Genomic DNA, 13,532 nt, shown 5'->3' with positions numbered 1-13,532 from the left:
ATATTGCACTTACTTTCTCAGCTCAGTGGTATTCTTTTCTTCTCCTGGGCTGAGTGCCGCTCGTTCGCTCGCTCGCTCGCACGCAGGCAGCGATTATAATTCAAACTGCAAAATAACTTAACTTTAAACAAGCAGGGTCTGAGTACAAATGAAAACTGCGCTCCTGGACTGGACGGACTGTCTGTTTGTCTCGGTGAGGAAAAGGCAGTGGTGGTGAGGGTGGAGCATTGCGCTCAGGAGGGGAGACTTTCTTTGAGTGGTGCCAATTAATCTGCACCAGAAAATCATCCCCCCGACCGGGATTGGAACCCGGGTCTCAACGATTTAAAAGGTTGCGTCCTCGACCACTGGGCCACCTGGGAACCGCCTGAGGAACCTGTCCGAGAGGCTGAGGACACGCACGCCTGCTCCACGAGCAGCAGCGACCAGCAGGGGGCCGACCGGCTGATCCTTCCCTTTCACAGGCAGGCTTCTGGCCCTCGATAAAACGACAAAGGTGTTCAGAAGGAAGGCCTGGGGGGAGGGAGGGAGGGACGGCCATTGGAAATCAGCACAAAGCAGGTCCCCTGGAATCTCACACCTCCGACCCAGGAAACAGGTCTCCTGGTCAAAGCAGTCCAGCCATTAACGTGACAATGGACAGGGCCCCGGCAGCTTGAGACACATCTTTCTTTCGATATGCAAGTTCTTTTTAAAAAGGTTTCCTTCCACAGCAGCTCTGAGTGAGAGACTGACTGACATACGTACACACACACACACACACACACACACACAACACCGTCACCCATCCGATTGGTGGACCGCGGGGTCGACAATCTAACTTTTCGTTTCGATGCAGGGGAGAGCGCGAACGCAGTCCCCCACTACCACAAATTTTGCAGTCGAGTATCCCGCATTTGGGGACATCGCAGGCGTCAGCGCACACCCCAAGTGCAATGGGCTAGCCTCGTCCTGGGAGATCCGCCTTCGGGATCACAGATTCTCCCCTGCCAGGTAAGTATGCCTTGTGTCGCCACACACTGCCACTAGACAGCATTCGCTACCTTTTACGATTGCAAGGGCAGGTTTTAAGAATCAAAACGTCCCTTCGCTCGCAACGTGCTGATGCTCTGAGAGATTAATTCCGCTCAAATATCGTACCGTATATCCGATGATACACTCTGGGAGAAAATACTGCAGCGATGCGGTGCCGGCGATGGTTGTTTGCATGTCGCCCTTCAAGGGAAATGTCCCGCCTCCAGTTGTTGCTGTAGCAATATATACACGCGCGTTGTCGTGGTAATATAGAACTGCAAGTTGCCGTTGTCGTGGTCGTTTCGAATCAGCACAAAGCAGGTGCACTCCCTGGAATGTCACACCTGCGTCCCAGAAAACAGGTCTCCTGGTCAAAGCAGTCCCGCCCCGCCCTGGGATTAACGTGACAATGGACAGGGCCCAGTCAGGGAGCAGCTTGAGAGACATCTTTCAATAGGCACTTCTGAAACATTAACGCCTTGTTTCTTTCGACAGTTTAACCAGCCTTTAACACGTCTTGTGTTTTTATTTCCCATTTCCAGCCCAGCCAGCCCAGCCAGCCGAGCCAGCATCTGCAGTATTTTCTTTTGATTGGTCTTGCCTGCTGTGGAATGAACGTTTAAACACGAGCTGCTGATTGTCAGCACCTCACCTCTTTCTCAATTGGCCGTTGCAATCTCACTCACTCGCTGTGAGACACGTCACGTCACGTCACTAGTTTTCTTTAAAGCGGTTTCCTTCCACGGCAGTGAGTTAGTGACTGAGACTGACTGACGGAGGTCCGTTGAGACACCACCTTCTCCCATCTGATCGGTGGCCGACTGGCAAATTTACCAATCTGTCAAGCAATCCTAGCAAGAAAGGAAAAAACGGCAACTTCTTTAAACTGATCCACTGTTGCAATTAGAAACGGTGGCAAAAATGTGGCCAGAGTGGGAGAGAACGGCAGTGCTTCTAGACTGCTTTAGACACAGTCAGCCAGAGACCAAAGAGGGAGGGAAAACAGGAGCGGAGATCTAATTCGCATCGAGCGCGTTATCGCTTCTCGGCCTTTTGGCTAAGATCAAGTGGTCAAGTGGGGGAAGGCAACCATTTGGAGCCTTCCTGCCATTGTATGCCGGGGGGATGCAGTCAGGGAGAAATCCCCTCGGGCAGAGTGTAGAGCTTTGGCTTGTAGAGCTTTGGCTTGATGTAATGTCACTGCAAGGAATCTGGAATGAATCTGTAAGGCAATAAGGCACCCCAGAGTGTCAGAAAAAAAAAAAGTTTCTGTTCTTATCAGTTTAATATCTGATATGTCCCCTATCTGGGGACCAAATATTAAATTGATTTTTGGAACAGGGAGATGGAACAAGAGCTTGCTCCATCCACTCCACGCATCGACCCAGTATTACAGTGTCTCTGGCAACGGTGCACCTCCCTGTGGGGAGATATTCAAAATGCTGAACGGATTTTTGGAGCCTGTATTATTACTCAGAATGCTGAGATATTGCAACTGTGGTTTTCTTGTTTACTCCTGGGATGGATGAGTGCCACTCCCTTTCTTCCTTTTCCCTCTTGCAGTTTTACCTTGGAGGGAAAGACGTCAGTCTCAGGTCACTTTTCAGGAAGCTGCAAGCCTGTGTATTGGGACGTGCCACCTTCCACAGACTTGGTCTCCTGACCTGAAACATTTAACTCCAGTTGTTGTGTGAAATATTACTGCAGTTTTAAACTGGCAGTTCCAGAATTAATTGTTTCCAAGTCAGACATTTCCCGAAACAGAGAGCGCGAGAGAGACACAATGTTAACGTTTAAACTGCCACAAGCGAGAGGCGAAATAACTTCACGTTGCTGACTTTAAAAATGCGAGCAGACAGTGCGTGTGTGTTTGGAGGGAGTGCACTGTGAATGGCCACATTGGAAGCTGTGAGATCAAACTGTGCTGCTAACTGAGTGTTAAGGTGAGTAAAAGGCACTGGTTTGGGTGGAGCATTGCGCTCAGGATGGGAGATTTTCTTGAACGGTGCCAATTAATCTGCACCAGAAAATCATCCCCTGACCGGGATTCGAACCCGGGTCTCAACGAGTTTTAAATGTTGCGTCCTAACCACTGGACCACCAGGGGAGTTGCCCTCAATCCCCTGCAAACATATACAGAAGGCTGAACACATGGCTCCCTACAGTAGCAGCAGTGTCACCAGCAGAGGGCTTGACTTGCCATTTCCACTTTGACACTCAGTCTTTTCACACTCAGTCAAATGGCAAACGTCTATTCAGGAGGTTATCGCTTCTCGGCTTCGGGACCGAATATTAAATTGAATTTTGCAACAGGGAGATGGAATAGGGGCTTGGCTCCGTCCACTCCACGCATCGACCCAGTATTGCAGTGTCTCTGGCAACGGTGCACCTCCCTGTGGGGAGATATTCAAAAGGAAAAACAGCTCTTTCCCAGCGTCTCTGTCCGTGTGTACGTATTATGACTGAGAATAAAGCTGATATATTGCACTTACTTTCTCAGCTCAGTGGTATTCTTTTCTTCTCCTGGGCTGAGTGCCGCTCGTTCGCTCGCTCGCTCGCACGCAGGCAGCGATTATAATTCAAACTGCAAAATAACTTAACTTTAAACAAGCAGGGTCTGAGTACAAATGAAAACTGCGCTCCTGGACTGGACGGACTGTCTGTTTGTCTCGGTGAGGAAAAGGCAGTGGTGGTGAGGGTGGAGCATTGCGCTCAGGAGGGGAGACTTTCTTTGAGTGGTGCCAATTAATCTGCACCAGAAAATCATCCCCCCGACCGGGATTGGAACCCGGGTCTCAACGATTTAAAAGGTTGCGTCCTCGACCACTGGGCCACCTGGGAACCGCCTGAGGAACCTGTCCGAGAGGCTGAGGACACGCACGCCTGCTCCACGAGCAGCAGCGACCAGCAGGGGGCCGACCGGCTGATCCTTCCCTTTCACAGGCAGGCTTCTGGCCCTCGATAAAACGACAAAGGTGTTCAGAAGGAAGGCCTGGGGGGAGGGAGGGAGGGAGGGACGGCCATTGGAAATCAGCACAAAGCAGGTCCCCTGGAATCTCACACCTCCGACCCAGGAAACAGGTCTCCTGGTCAAAGCAGTCCAGCCATTAACGTGACAATGGACAGGGCCCCGGCAGCTTGAGACACATCTTTCTTTCGATATGCAAGTTCTTTTTAAAAAGGTTTCCTTCCACAGCAGCTCTGAGTGAGAGACTGACTGACATACGTACACACACACACACACACACACACACACAACACCGTCACCCATCCGATTGGTGGACCGCGGGGTCGACAATCTAACTTTTCGTTTCGATGCAGGGGAGAGCGCGAACGCAGTCCCCCACTACCACAAATTTTGCAGTCGAGTATCCCGCATTTGGGGACATCGCAGGCGTCAGCGCACACCCCAAGTGCAATGGGCTAGCCTCGTCCTGGGAGATCCGCCTTCGGGATCACAGATTCTCCCCTGCCAGGTAAGTATGCCTTGTGTCGCCACACACTGCCACTAGACAGCATTCGCTACCTTTTACGATTGCAAGGGCAGGTTTTAAGAATCAAAACGTCCCTTCGCTCGCAACGTGCTGATGCTCTGAGAGATTAATTCCGCTCAAATATCGTACCGTATATCCGATGATACACTCTGGGAGAAAATACTGCAGCGATGCGGTGCCGGCGATGGTTGTTTGCATGTCGCCCTTCAAGGGAAATGTCCCGCCTCCAGTTGTTGCTGTAGCAATATATACACGCGCGTTGTCGTGGTAATATAGAACTGCAAGTTGCCGTTGTCGTGGTCGTTTCGAATCAGCACAAAGCAGGTGCACTCCCTGGAATGTCACACCTGCGTCCCAGAAAACAGGTCTCCTGGTCAAAGCAGTCCCGCCCCCGCCCTGGGATTAACGTGACAATGGACAGGGCCCAGTCAGGGAGCAGCTTGAGAGACATCTTTCAATAGGCACTTCTGAAACATTAACGCCTTGTTTCTTTCGACAGTTTAACCAGCCTTTAACACGCCTTGTGTATTTATTTCCCATTTCCAGCCAGCCAGCCCAGCCAGCCGAGCCAGCATCTGCAGTATTTTCTTTTGATTGGTCTTGCCTGCTGTGGAATGAACGTTGAAACACGAGCTGCTGATTGTCAGCACCTCACCTCTTTCTCAATTGGCCGTTGCAATCTCACTCACTCGCTGTGAGACACGTCACGTCACGTCACTAGTTTTCTTTAAAGCGGTTTCCTTCCACGGCAGTGAGTTAGTGACTGAGACTGACTGACGGAGGTCCGTTGAGACACCACCTTCTCCCATCTGATCGGTGGCCGACTGGCAAATTTACCAATCTGTCAAGCAATCCTAGCAAGAAAGGAAAAAACGGCAACTTCTTTAAACTGATCCACTGTTGCAATTAGAAACGGTGGCAAAAATGTGGCCAGAGTGGGAGAGAACGGCAGTGCTTCTAGACTGCTTTAGACACAGTCAGCCAGAGACCAAAGAGGGAGGGAAAACAGGAGCGGAGATCTAATTCGCATCGAGCGCGTTATCGCTTCTCGGCCTTTTGGCTAAGATCAAGTGGTCAAGTGGGGGAAGGCAACCATTTGGAGCCTTCCTGCCATTGTATGCCGGGGGGATGCAGTCAGGGAGAAATCCCCTCGGGCAGAGTGTAGAGCTTTGGCTTGTAGAGCTTTGGCTTGATGTAATGTCACTGCAAGGAATCTGGAATGAATCTGTAAGGCAATAAGGCACCCCAGAGTGTCAGAAAAAAAAAAAGTTTCTGTTCTTATCAGTTTAATATCTGATATGTCCCCTATCTGGGGACCAAATATTAAATTGATTTTTGGAACAGGGAGATGGAACAAGAGCTTGCTCCATCCACTCCACGCATCGACCCAGTATTACAGTGTCTCTGGCAACGGTGCACCTCCCTGTGGGGAGATATTCAAAATGCTGAACGGATTTTTGGAGCCTGTATTATTACTCAGAATGCTGAGATATTGCAACTGTGGTTTTCTTGTTTACTCCTGGGATGGATGAGTGCCACTCCCTTTCTTCCTTTTCCCTCTTGCAGTTTTACCTTGGAGGGAAAGACGTCAGTCTCAGGTCACTTTTCAGGAAGCTGCAAGCCTGTGTATTGGGACGTGCCACCTTCCACAGACTTGGTCTCCTGACCTGAAACATTTAACTCCAGTTGTTGTGTGAAATATTACTGCAGTTTTAAACTGGCAGTTCCAGAATTAATTGTTTCCAAGTCAGACATTTCCCGAAACAGAGAGCGCGAGAGAGACACAATGTTAACGTTTAAACTGCCACAAGCGAGAGGCGAAATAACTTCACGTTGCTGACTTTAAAAATGCGAGCAGACAGTGCGTGTGTGTTTGGAGGGAGTGCACTGTGAATGGCCACATTGGAAGCTGTGAGATCAAACTGTGCTGCTAACTGAGTGTTAAGGTGAGTAAAAGGCACTGGTTTGGGTGGAGCATTGCGCTCAGGATGGGAGATTTTCTTGAACGGTGCCAATTAATCTGCACCAGAAAATCATCCCCTGACCGGGATTCGAACCCGGGTCTCAACGAGTTTTAAATGTTGCGTCCTAACCACTGGACCACCAGGGGAGTTGCCCTCAATCCCCTGCAAACATATACAGAAGGCTGAACACATGGCTCCCTACAGTAGCAGCAGTGTCACCAGCAGAGGGCTTGACTTGCCATTTCCACTTTGACACTCAGTCTTTTCACACTCAGTCAAATGGCAAACGTCTATTCAGGAGGTTATCGCTTCTCGGCTTCGGGACCGAATATTAAATTGAATTTTGCAACAGGGAGATGGAATAGGGGCTTGGCTCCGTCCACTCCACGCATCGACCCAGTATTGCAGTGTCTCTGGCAACGGTGCACCTCCCTGTGGGGAGATATTCAAAAGGAAAAACAGCTCTTTCCCAGCGTCTCTGTCCGTGTGTACGTATTATGACTGAGAATAAAGCTGATATATTGCACTTACTTTCTCAGCTCAGTGGTATTCTTTTCTTCTCCTGGGCTGAGTGCCGCTCGTTCGCTCGCTCGCTCGCACGCAGGCAGCGATTATAATTCAAACTGCAAAATAACTTAACTTTAAACAAGCAGGGTCTGAGTACAAATGAAAACTGCGCTCCTGGACTGGACGGACTGTCTGTTTGTCTCGGTGAGGAAAAGGCAGTGGTGGTGAGGGTGGAGCATTGCGCTCAGGAGGGGAGACTTTCTTTGAGTGGTGCCAATTAATCTGCACCAGAAAATCATCCCCCCGACCGGGATTGGAACCCGGGTCTCAACGATTTAAAAGGTTGCGTCCTCGACCACTGGGCCACCTGGGAACCGCCTGAGGAACCTGTCCGAGAGGCTGAGGACACGCACGCCTGCTCCACGAGCAGCAGCGACCAGCAGGGGGCCGACCGGCTGATCCTTCCCTTTCACAGGCAGGCTTCTGGCCCTCGATAAAACGACAAAGGTGTTCAGAAGGAAGGCCTGGGGGGAGGGAGGGAGGGAGGGACGGCCATTGGAAATCAGCACAAAGCAGGTCCCCTGGAATCTCACACCTCCGACCCAGGAAACAGGTCTCCTGGTCAAAGCAGTCCAGCCATTAACGTGACAATGGACAGGGCCCCGGCAGCTTGAGACACATCTTTCTTTCGATATGCAAGTTCTTTTTAAAAAGGTTTCCTTCCACAGCAGCTCTGAGTGAGAGACTGACTGACATACGTACACACACACACACACACACACACACACAACACCGTCACCCATCCGATTGGTGGACCGCGGGGTCGACAATCTAACTTTTCGTTTCGATGCAGGGGAGAGCGCGAACGCAGTCCCCCACTACCACAAATTTTGCAGTCGAGTATCCCGCATTTGGGGACATCGCAGGCGTCAGCGCACACCCCAAGTGCAATGGGCTAGCCTCGTCCTGGGAGATCCGCCTTCGGGATCACAGATTCTCCCCTGCCAGGTAAGTATGCCTTGTGTCGCCACACACTGCCACTAGACAGCATTCGCTACCTTTTACGATTGCAAGGGCAGGTTTTAAGAATCAAAACGTCCCTTCGCTCGCAACGTGCTGATGCTCTGAGAGATTAATTCCGCTCAAATATCGTACCGTATATCCGATGATACACTCTGGGAGAAAATACTGCAGCGATGCGGTGCCGGCGATGGTTGTTTGCATGTCGCCCTTCAAGGGAAATGTCCCGCCTCCAGTTGTTGCTGTAGCAATATATACACGCGCGTTGTCGTGGTAATATAGAACTGCAAGTTGCCGTTGTCGTGGTCGTTTCGAATCAGCACAAAGCAGGTGCACTCCCTGGAATGTCACACCTGCGTCCCAGAAAACAGGTCTCCTGGTCAAAGCAGTCCCGCCCCCGCCCTGGGATTAACGTGACAATGGACAGGGCCCAGTCAGGGAGCAGCTTGAGAGACATCTTTCAATAGGCACTTCTGAAACATTAACGCCTTGTTTCTTTCGACAGTTTAACCAGCCTTTAACACGCCTTGTGTATTTATTTCCCATTTCCAGCCAGCCAGCCCAGCCAGCCGAGCCAGCATCTGCAGTATTTTCTTTTGATTGGTCTTGCCTGCTGTGGAATGAACGTTGAAACACGAGCTGCTGATTGTCAGCACCTCACCTCTTTCTCAATTGGCCGTTGCAATCTCACTCACTCGCTGTGAGACACGTCACGTCACGTCACTAGTTTTCTTTAAAGCGGTTTCCTTCCACGGCAGTGAGTTAGTGACTGAGACTGACTGACGGAGGTCCGTTGAGACACCACCTTCTCCCATCTGATCGGTGGCCGACTGGCAAATTTACCAATCTGTCAAGCAATCCTAGCAAGAAAGGAAAAAACGGCAACTTCTTTAAACTGATCCACTGTTGCAATTAGAAACGGTGGCAAAAATGTGGCCAGAGTGGGAGAGAACGGCAGTGCTTCTAGACTGCTTTAGACACAGTCAGCCAGAGACCAAAGAGGGAGGGAAAACAGGAGCGGAGATCTAATTCGCATCGAGCGCGTTATCGCTTCTCGGCCTTTTGGCTAAGATCAAGTGGTCAAGTGGGGGAAGGCAACCATTTGGAGCCTTCCTGCCATTGTATGCCGGGGGGATGCAGTCAGGGAGAAATCCCCTCGGGCAGAGTGTAGAGCTTTGGCTTGTAGAGCTTTGGCTTGATGTAATGTCACTGCAAGGAATCTGGAATGAATCTGTAAGGCAATAAGGCACCCCAGAGTGTCAGAAAAAAAAAAAGTTTCTGTTCTTATCAGTTTAATATCTGATATGTCCCCTATCTGGGGACCAAATATTAAATTGATTTTTGGAACAGGGAGATGGAACAAGAGCTTGCTCCATCCACTCCACGCATCGACCCAGTATTACAGTGTCTCTGGCAACGGTGCACCTCCCTGTGGGGAGATATTCAAAATGCTGAACGGATTTTTGGAGCCTGTATTATTACTCAGAATGCTGAGATATTGCAACTGTGGTTTTCTTGTTTACTCCTGGGATGGATGAGTGCCACTCCCTTTCTTCCTTTTCCCTCTTGCAGTTTTACCTTGGAGGGAAAGACGTCAGTCTCAGGTCACTTTTCAGGAAGCTGCAAGCCTGTGTATTGGGACGTGCCACCTTCCACAGACTTGGTCTCCTGACCTGAAACATTTAACTCCAGTTGTTGTGTGAAAAATTACTGCAGTTTTAAACTGGCAGTTCCAGAATTAATTGTTTCCAAGTCAGACATTTCCCGAAACAGAGAGCGCGAGAGAGACACAATGTTAACGTTTAAACTGCCACAAGCGAGAGGCGAAATAACTTCACGTTGCTGACTTTAAAAATGCGAGCAGACAGTGCGTGTGTGTTTGGAGGGAGTGCACTGTGAATGGCCACATTGGAAGCTGTGAGATCAAACTGTGCTGCTAACTGAGTGTTAAGGTGAGTAAAAGGCACTGGTTTGGGTGGAGCATTGCGCTCAGGATGGGAGATTTTCTTGAACGGTGCCAATTAATCTGCACCAGAAAATCATCCCCTGACCGGGATTCGAACCCGGGTCTCAACGAGTTTTAAATGTTGCGTCCTAACCACTGGACCACCAGGGGAGTTGCCCTCAATCCCCTGCAAACATATACAGAAGGCTGAACACATGGCTCCCTACAGTAGCAGCAGTGTCACCAGCAGAGGGCTTGACTTGCCATTTCCACTTTGACACTCAGTCTTTTCACACTCAGTCAAATGGCAAACGTCTATTCAGGAGGTTATCGCTTCTCGGCTTCGGGACCGAATATTAAATTGAATTTTGCAACAGGGAGATGGAATAGGGGCTTGGCTCCGTCCACTCCACGCATCGACCCAGTATTGCAGTGTCTCTGGCAACGGTGCACCTCCCTGTGGGGAGATATTCAAAAGGAAAAACAGCTCTTTCCCAGCGTCTCTGTCCGTGTGTACGTATTATGACTGAGAATAAAGCTGATATATTGCACTTACTTTCTCAGCTCAGTGGTATTCTTTTCTTCTCCTGGGCTGAGTGCCGCTCGTTCGCTCGCTCGCTCGCACGCAGGCAGCGATTATAATTCAAACTGCAAAATAACTTAACTTTAAACAAGCAGGGTCTGAGTACAAATGAAAACTGCGCTCCTGGACTGGACGGACTGTCTGTTTGTCTCGGTGAGGAAAAGGCAGTGGTGGTGAGGGTGGAGCATTGCGCTCAGGAGGGGAGACTTTCTTTGAGTGGTGCCAATTAATCTGCACCAGAAAATCATCCCCCCGACCGGGATTGGAACCCGGGTCTCAACGATTTAAAAGGTTGCGTCCTCGACCACTGGGCCACCTGGGAACCGCCTGAGGAACCTGTCCGAGAGGCTGAGGACACGCACGCCTGCTCCACGAGCAGCAGCGACCAGCAGGGGGCCGACCGGCTGATCCTTCCCTTTCACAGGCAGGCTTCTGGCCCTCGATAAAACGACAAAGGTGTTCAGAAGGAAGGCCTGGGGGGAGGGAGGGAGGGAGGGACGGCCATTGGAAATCAGCACAAAGCAGGTCCCCTGGAATCTCACACCTCCGACCCAGGAAACAGGTCTCCTGGTCAAAGCAGTCCAGCCATTAACGTGACAATGGACAGGGCCCCGGCAGCTTGAGACACATCTTTCTTTCGATATGCAAGTTCTTTTTAAAAAGGTTTCCTTCCACAGCAGCTCTGAGTGAGAGACTGACTGACATACGTACACACACACACACACACACACACACACAACACCGTCACCCATCCGATTGGTGGACCGCGGGGTCGACAATCTAACTTTTCGTTTCGATGCAGGGGAGAGCGCGAACGCAGTCCCCCACTACCACAAATTTTGCAGTCGAGTATCCCGCATTTGGGGACATCGCAGGCGTCAGCGCACACCCCAAGTGCAATGGGCTAGCCTCGTCCTGGGAGATCCGCCTTCGGGATCACAGATTCTCCCCTGCCAGGTAAGTATGCCTTGTGTCGCCACACACTGCCACTAGACAGCATTCGCTACCTTTTACGATTGCAAGGGCAGGTTTTAAGAATCAAAACGTCCCTTCGCTCGCAACGTGCTGATGCTCTGAGAGATTAATTCCGCTCAAATATCGTACCGTATATCCGATGATACACTCTGGGAGAAAATACTGCAGCGATGCGGTGCCGGCGATGGTTGTTTGCATGTCGCCCTTCAAGGGAAATGTCCCGCCTCCAGTTGTTGCTGTAGCAATATATACACGCGCGTTGTCGTGGTAATATAGAACTGCAAGTTGCCGTTGTCGTGGTCGTTTCGAATCAGCACAAAGCAGGTGCACTCCCTGGAATGTCACACCTGCGTCCCAGAAAACAGGTCTCCTGGTCAAAGCAGTCCCGCCCCCGCCCTGGGATTAACGTGACAATGGACAGGGCCCAGTCAGGGAGCAGCTTGAGAGACATCTTTCAATAGGCACTTCTGAAACATTAACGCCTTGTTTCTTTCGACAGTTTAACCAGCCTTTAACACGCCTTGTGTATTTATTTCCCATTTCCAGCCAGCCAGCCCAGCCAGCCGAGCCAGCATCTGCAGTATTTTCTTTTGATTGGTCTTGCCTGCTGTGGAATGAACGTTGAAACACGAGCTGCTGATTGTCAGCACCTCACCTCTTTCTCAATTGGCCGTTGCAATCTCACTCACTCGCTGTGAGACACGTCACGTCACGTCACTAGTTTTCTTTAAAGCGGTTTCCTTCCACGGCAGTGAGTTAGTGACTGAGACTGACTGACGGAGGTCCGTTGAGACACCACCTTCTCCCATCTGATCGGTGGCCGACTGGCAAATTTACCAATCTGTCAAGCAATCCTAGCAAGAAAGGAAAAAACGGCAACTTCTTTAAACTGATCCACTGTTGCAATTAGAAACGGTGGCAAAAATGTGGCCAGAGTGGGAGAGAACGGCAGTGCTTCTAGACTGCTTTAGACACAGTCAGCCAGAGACCAAAGAGGGAGGGAAAACAGGAGCGGAGATCTAATTCGCATCGAGCGCGTTATCGCTTCTCGGCCTTTTGGCTAAGATCAAGTGGTCAAGTGGGGGAAGGCAACCATTTGGAGCCTTCCTGCCATTGTATGCCGGGGGGATGCAGTCAGGGAGAAATCCCCTCGGGCAGAGTGTAGAGCTTTGGCTTGTAGAGCTTTGGCTTGATGTAATGTCACTGCAAGGAATCTGGAATGAATCTGTAAGGCAATAAGGCACCCCAGAGTGTCAGAAAAAAAAAAAGTTTCTGTTCTTATCAGTTTAATATCTGATATGTCCCCTATCTGGGGACCAAATATTAAATTGATTTTTGGAACAGGGAGATGGAACAAGAGCTTGCTCCATCCACTCCACGCATCGACCCAGTATTACAGTGTCTCTGGCAACGGTGCACCTCCCTGTGGGGAGATATTCAAAATGCTGAACGGATTTTTGGAGCCTGTATTATTACTCAGAATGCTGAGATATTGCAACTGTGGTTTTCTTGTTTACTCCTGGGATGGATGAGTGCCACTCCCTTTCTTCCTTTTCCCTCTTGCAGTTTTACCTTGGAGGGAAAGACGTCAGTCTCAGGTCACTTTTCAGGAAGCTGCAAGCCTGTGTATTGGGACGTGCCACCTTCCACAGACTTGGTCTCCTGACCTGAAACATTTAACTCCAGTTGTTGTGTGAAATATTACTGCAGTTTTAAACTGGCAGTTCCAGAATTAATTGTTTCCAAGTCAGACATTTCCCGAAACAGAGAGCGCGAGAGAGACACAATGTTAACGTTTAAACTGCCACAAGCGAGAGGCGAAATAACTTCACGTTGCTGACTTTAAAAATGCGAGCAGACAGTGCGTGTGTGTTTGGAGGGAGTGCACTGTGAATGGCCACATTGGAAGCTGTGAGATCAAACTGTGCTGCTAACTGAGTGTTAAGGTGAGTAAAAGGCACTGGTTTGGGTGGAGCATTGCGCTCAGGATGGGAGATTTTCTTGAACGGTGCCAATTAATCTGCACCAGA

At 50.1% G+C, this 13,532-nt stretch overlaps 8 non-coding genes and 3 pseudogenes across 8 annotated transcripts; 7 read left to right on the top strand and 4 right to left on the bottom strand.

Moving 5' to 3' along the window:
* Positions 1-835: 835 nt before the first annotated feature.
* LOC137329327 (U1 spliceosomal RNA) lies at positions 836-1,001 on the bottom strand. The gene has a single exon (XR_010964918.1). It is a non-coding gene; the product is annotated as a U1 spliceosomal RNA (small nuclear RNA).
* Positions 1,002-2,234: 1,233 nt separating this feature from the next.
* Positions 2,235-2,435, top strand: LOC137328738 (U2 spliceosomal RNA). Its single transcript, XR_010964832.1, has one exon. It is a non-coding gene; the product is annotated as a U2 spliceosomal RNA (small nuclear RNA).
* An 844-nt stretch (positions 2,436-3,279) lies between these two features.
* Positions 3,280-3,408, top strand: LOC137330510 (U2 spliceosomal RNA; annotated as a pseudogene).
* A 924-nt stretch (positions 3,409-4,332) lies between these two features.
* On the bottom strand, positions 4,333-4,498 carry LOC137329315 (U1 spliceosomal RNA). The gene has a single exon (XR_010964917.1). It is a non-coding gene; the product is annotated as a U1 spliceosomal RNA (small nuclear RNA).
* A 1,233-nt stretch (positions 4,499-5,731) lies between these two features.
* On the top strand, positions 5,732-5,932 carry LOC137328737 (U2 spliceosomal RNA). The gene has a single exon (XR_010964831.1). It is a non-coding gene; the product is annotated as a U2 spliceosomal RNA (small nuclear RNA).
* An 844-nt stretch (positions 5,933-6,776) lies between these two features.
* LOC137330509 (U2 spliceosomal RNA) lies at positions 6,777-6,905 on the top strand (annotated as a pseudogene).
* Positions 6,906-7,829: 924 nt separating this feature from the next.
* Positions 7,830-7,995, bottom strand: LOC137329304 (U1 spliceosomal RNA). Its single transcript, XR_010964916.1, has one exon. It is a non-coding gene; the product is annotated as a U1 spliceosomal RNA (small nuclear RNA).
* A 1,233-nt stretch (positions 7,996-9,228) lies between these two features.
* On the top strand, positions 9,229-9,429 carry LOC137328736 (U2 spliceosomal RNA). Its single transcript, XR_010964830.1, has one exon. It is a non-coding gene; the product is annotated as a U2 spliceosomal RNA (small nuclear RNA).
* Positions 9,430-10,273: 844 nt separating this feature from the next.
* On the top strand, positions 10,274-10,402 carry LOC137330507 (U2 spliceosomal RNA; annotated as a pseudogene).
* Positions 10,403-11,326: 924 nt separating this feature from the next.
* Positions 11,327-11,492, bottom strand: LOC137329291 (U1 spliceosomal RNA). Its single transcript, XR_010964913.1, has one exon. It is a non-coding gene; the product is annotated as a U1 spliceosomal RNA (small nuclear RNA).
* Positions 11,493-12,725: 1,233 nt separating this feature from the next.
* On the top strand, positions 12,726-12,926 carry LOC137328735 (U2 spliceosomal RNA). The gene has a single exon (XR_010964829.1). It is a non-coding gene; the product is annotated as a U2 spliceosomal RNA (small nuclear RNA).
* Positions 12,927-13,532: the final 606 nt, after the last annotated feature.

This window comes from Heptranchias perlo, chromosome 12, assembly GCF_035084215.1.
Source record: "Heptranchias perlo isolate sHepPer1 chromosome 12, sHepPer1.hap1, whole genome shotgun sequence".
NCBI lineage: Eukaryota > Metazoa > Chordata > Chondrichthyes > Hexanchiformes > Hexanchidae > Heptranchias > Heptranchias perlo.
Note: the sequence above shows the minus strand (reverse complement) of the source record. Positions and strands in the feature narration are given on the sequence as shown.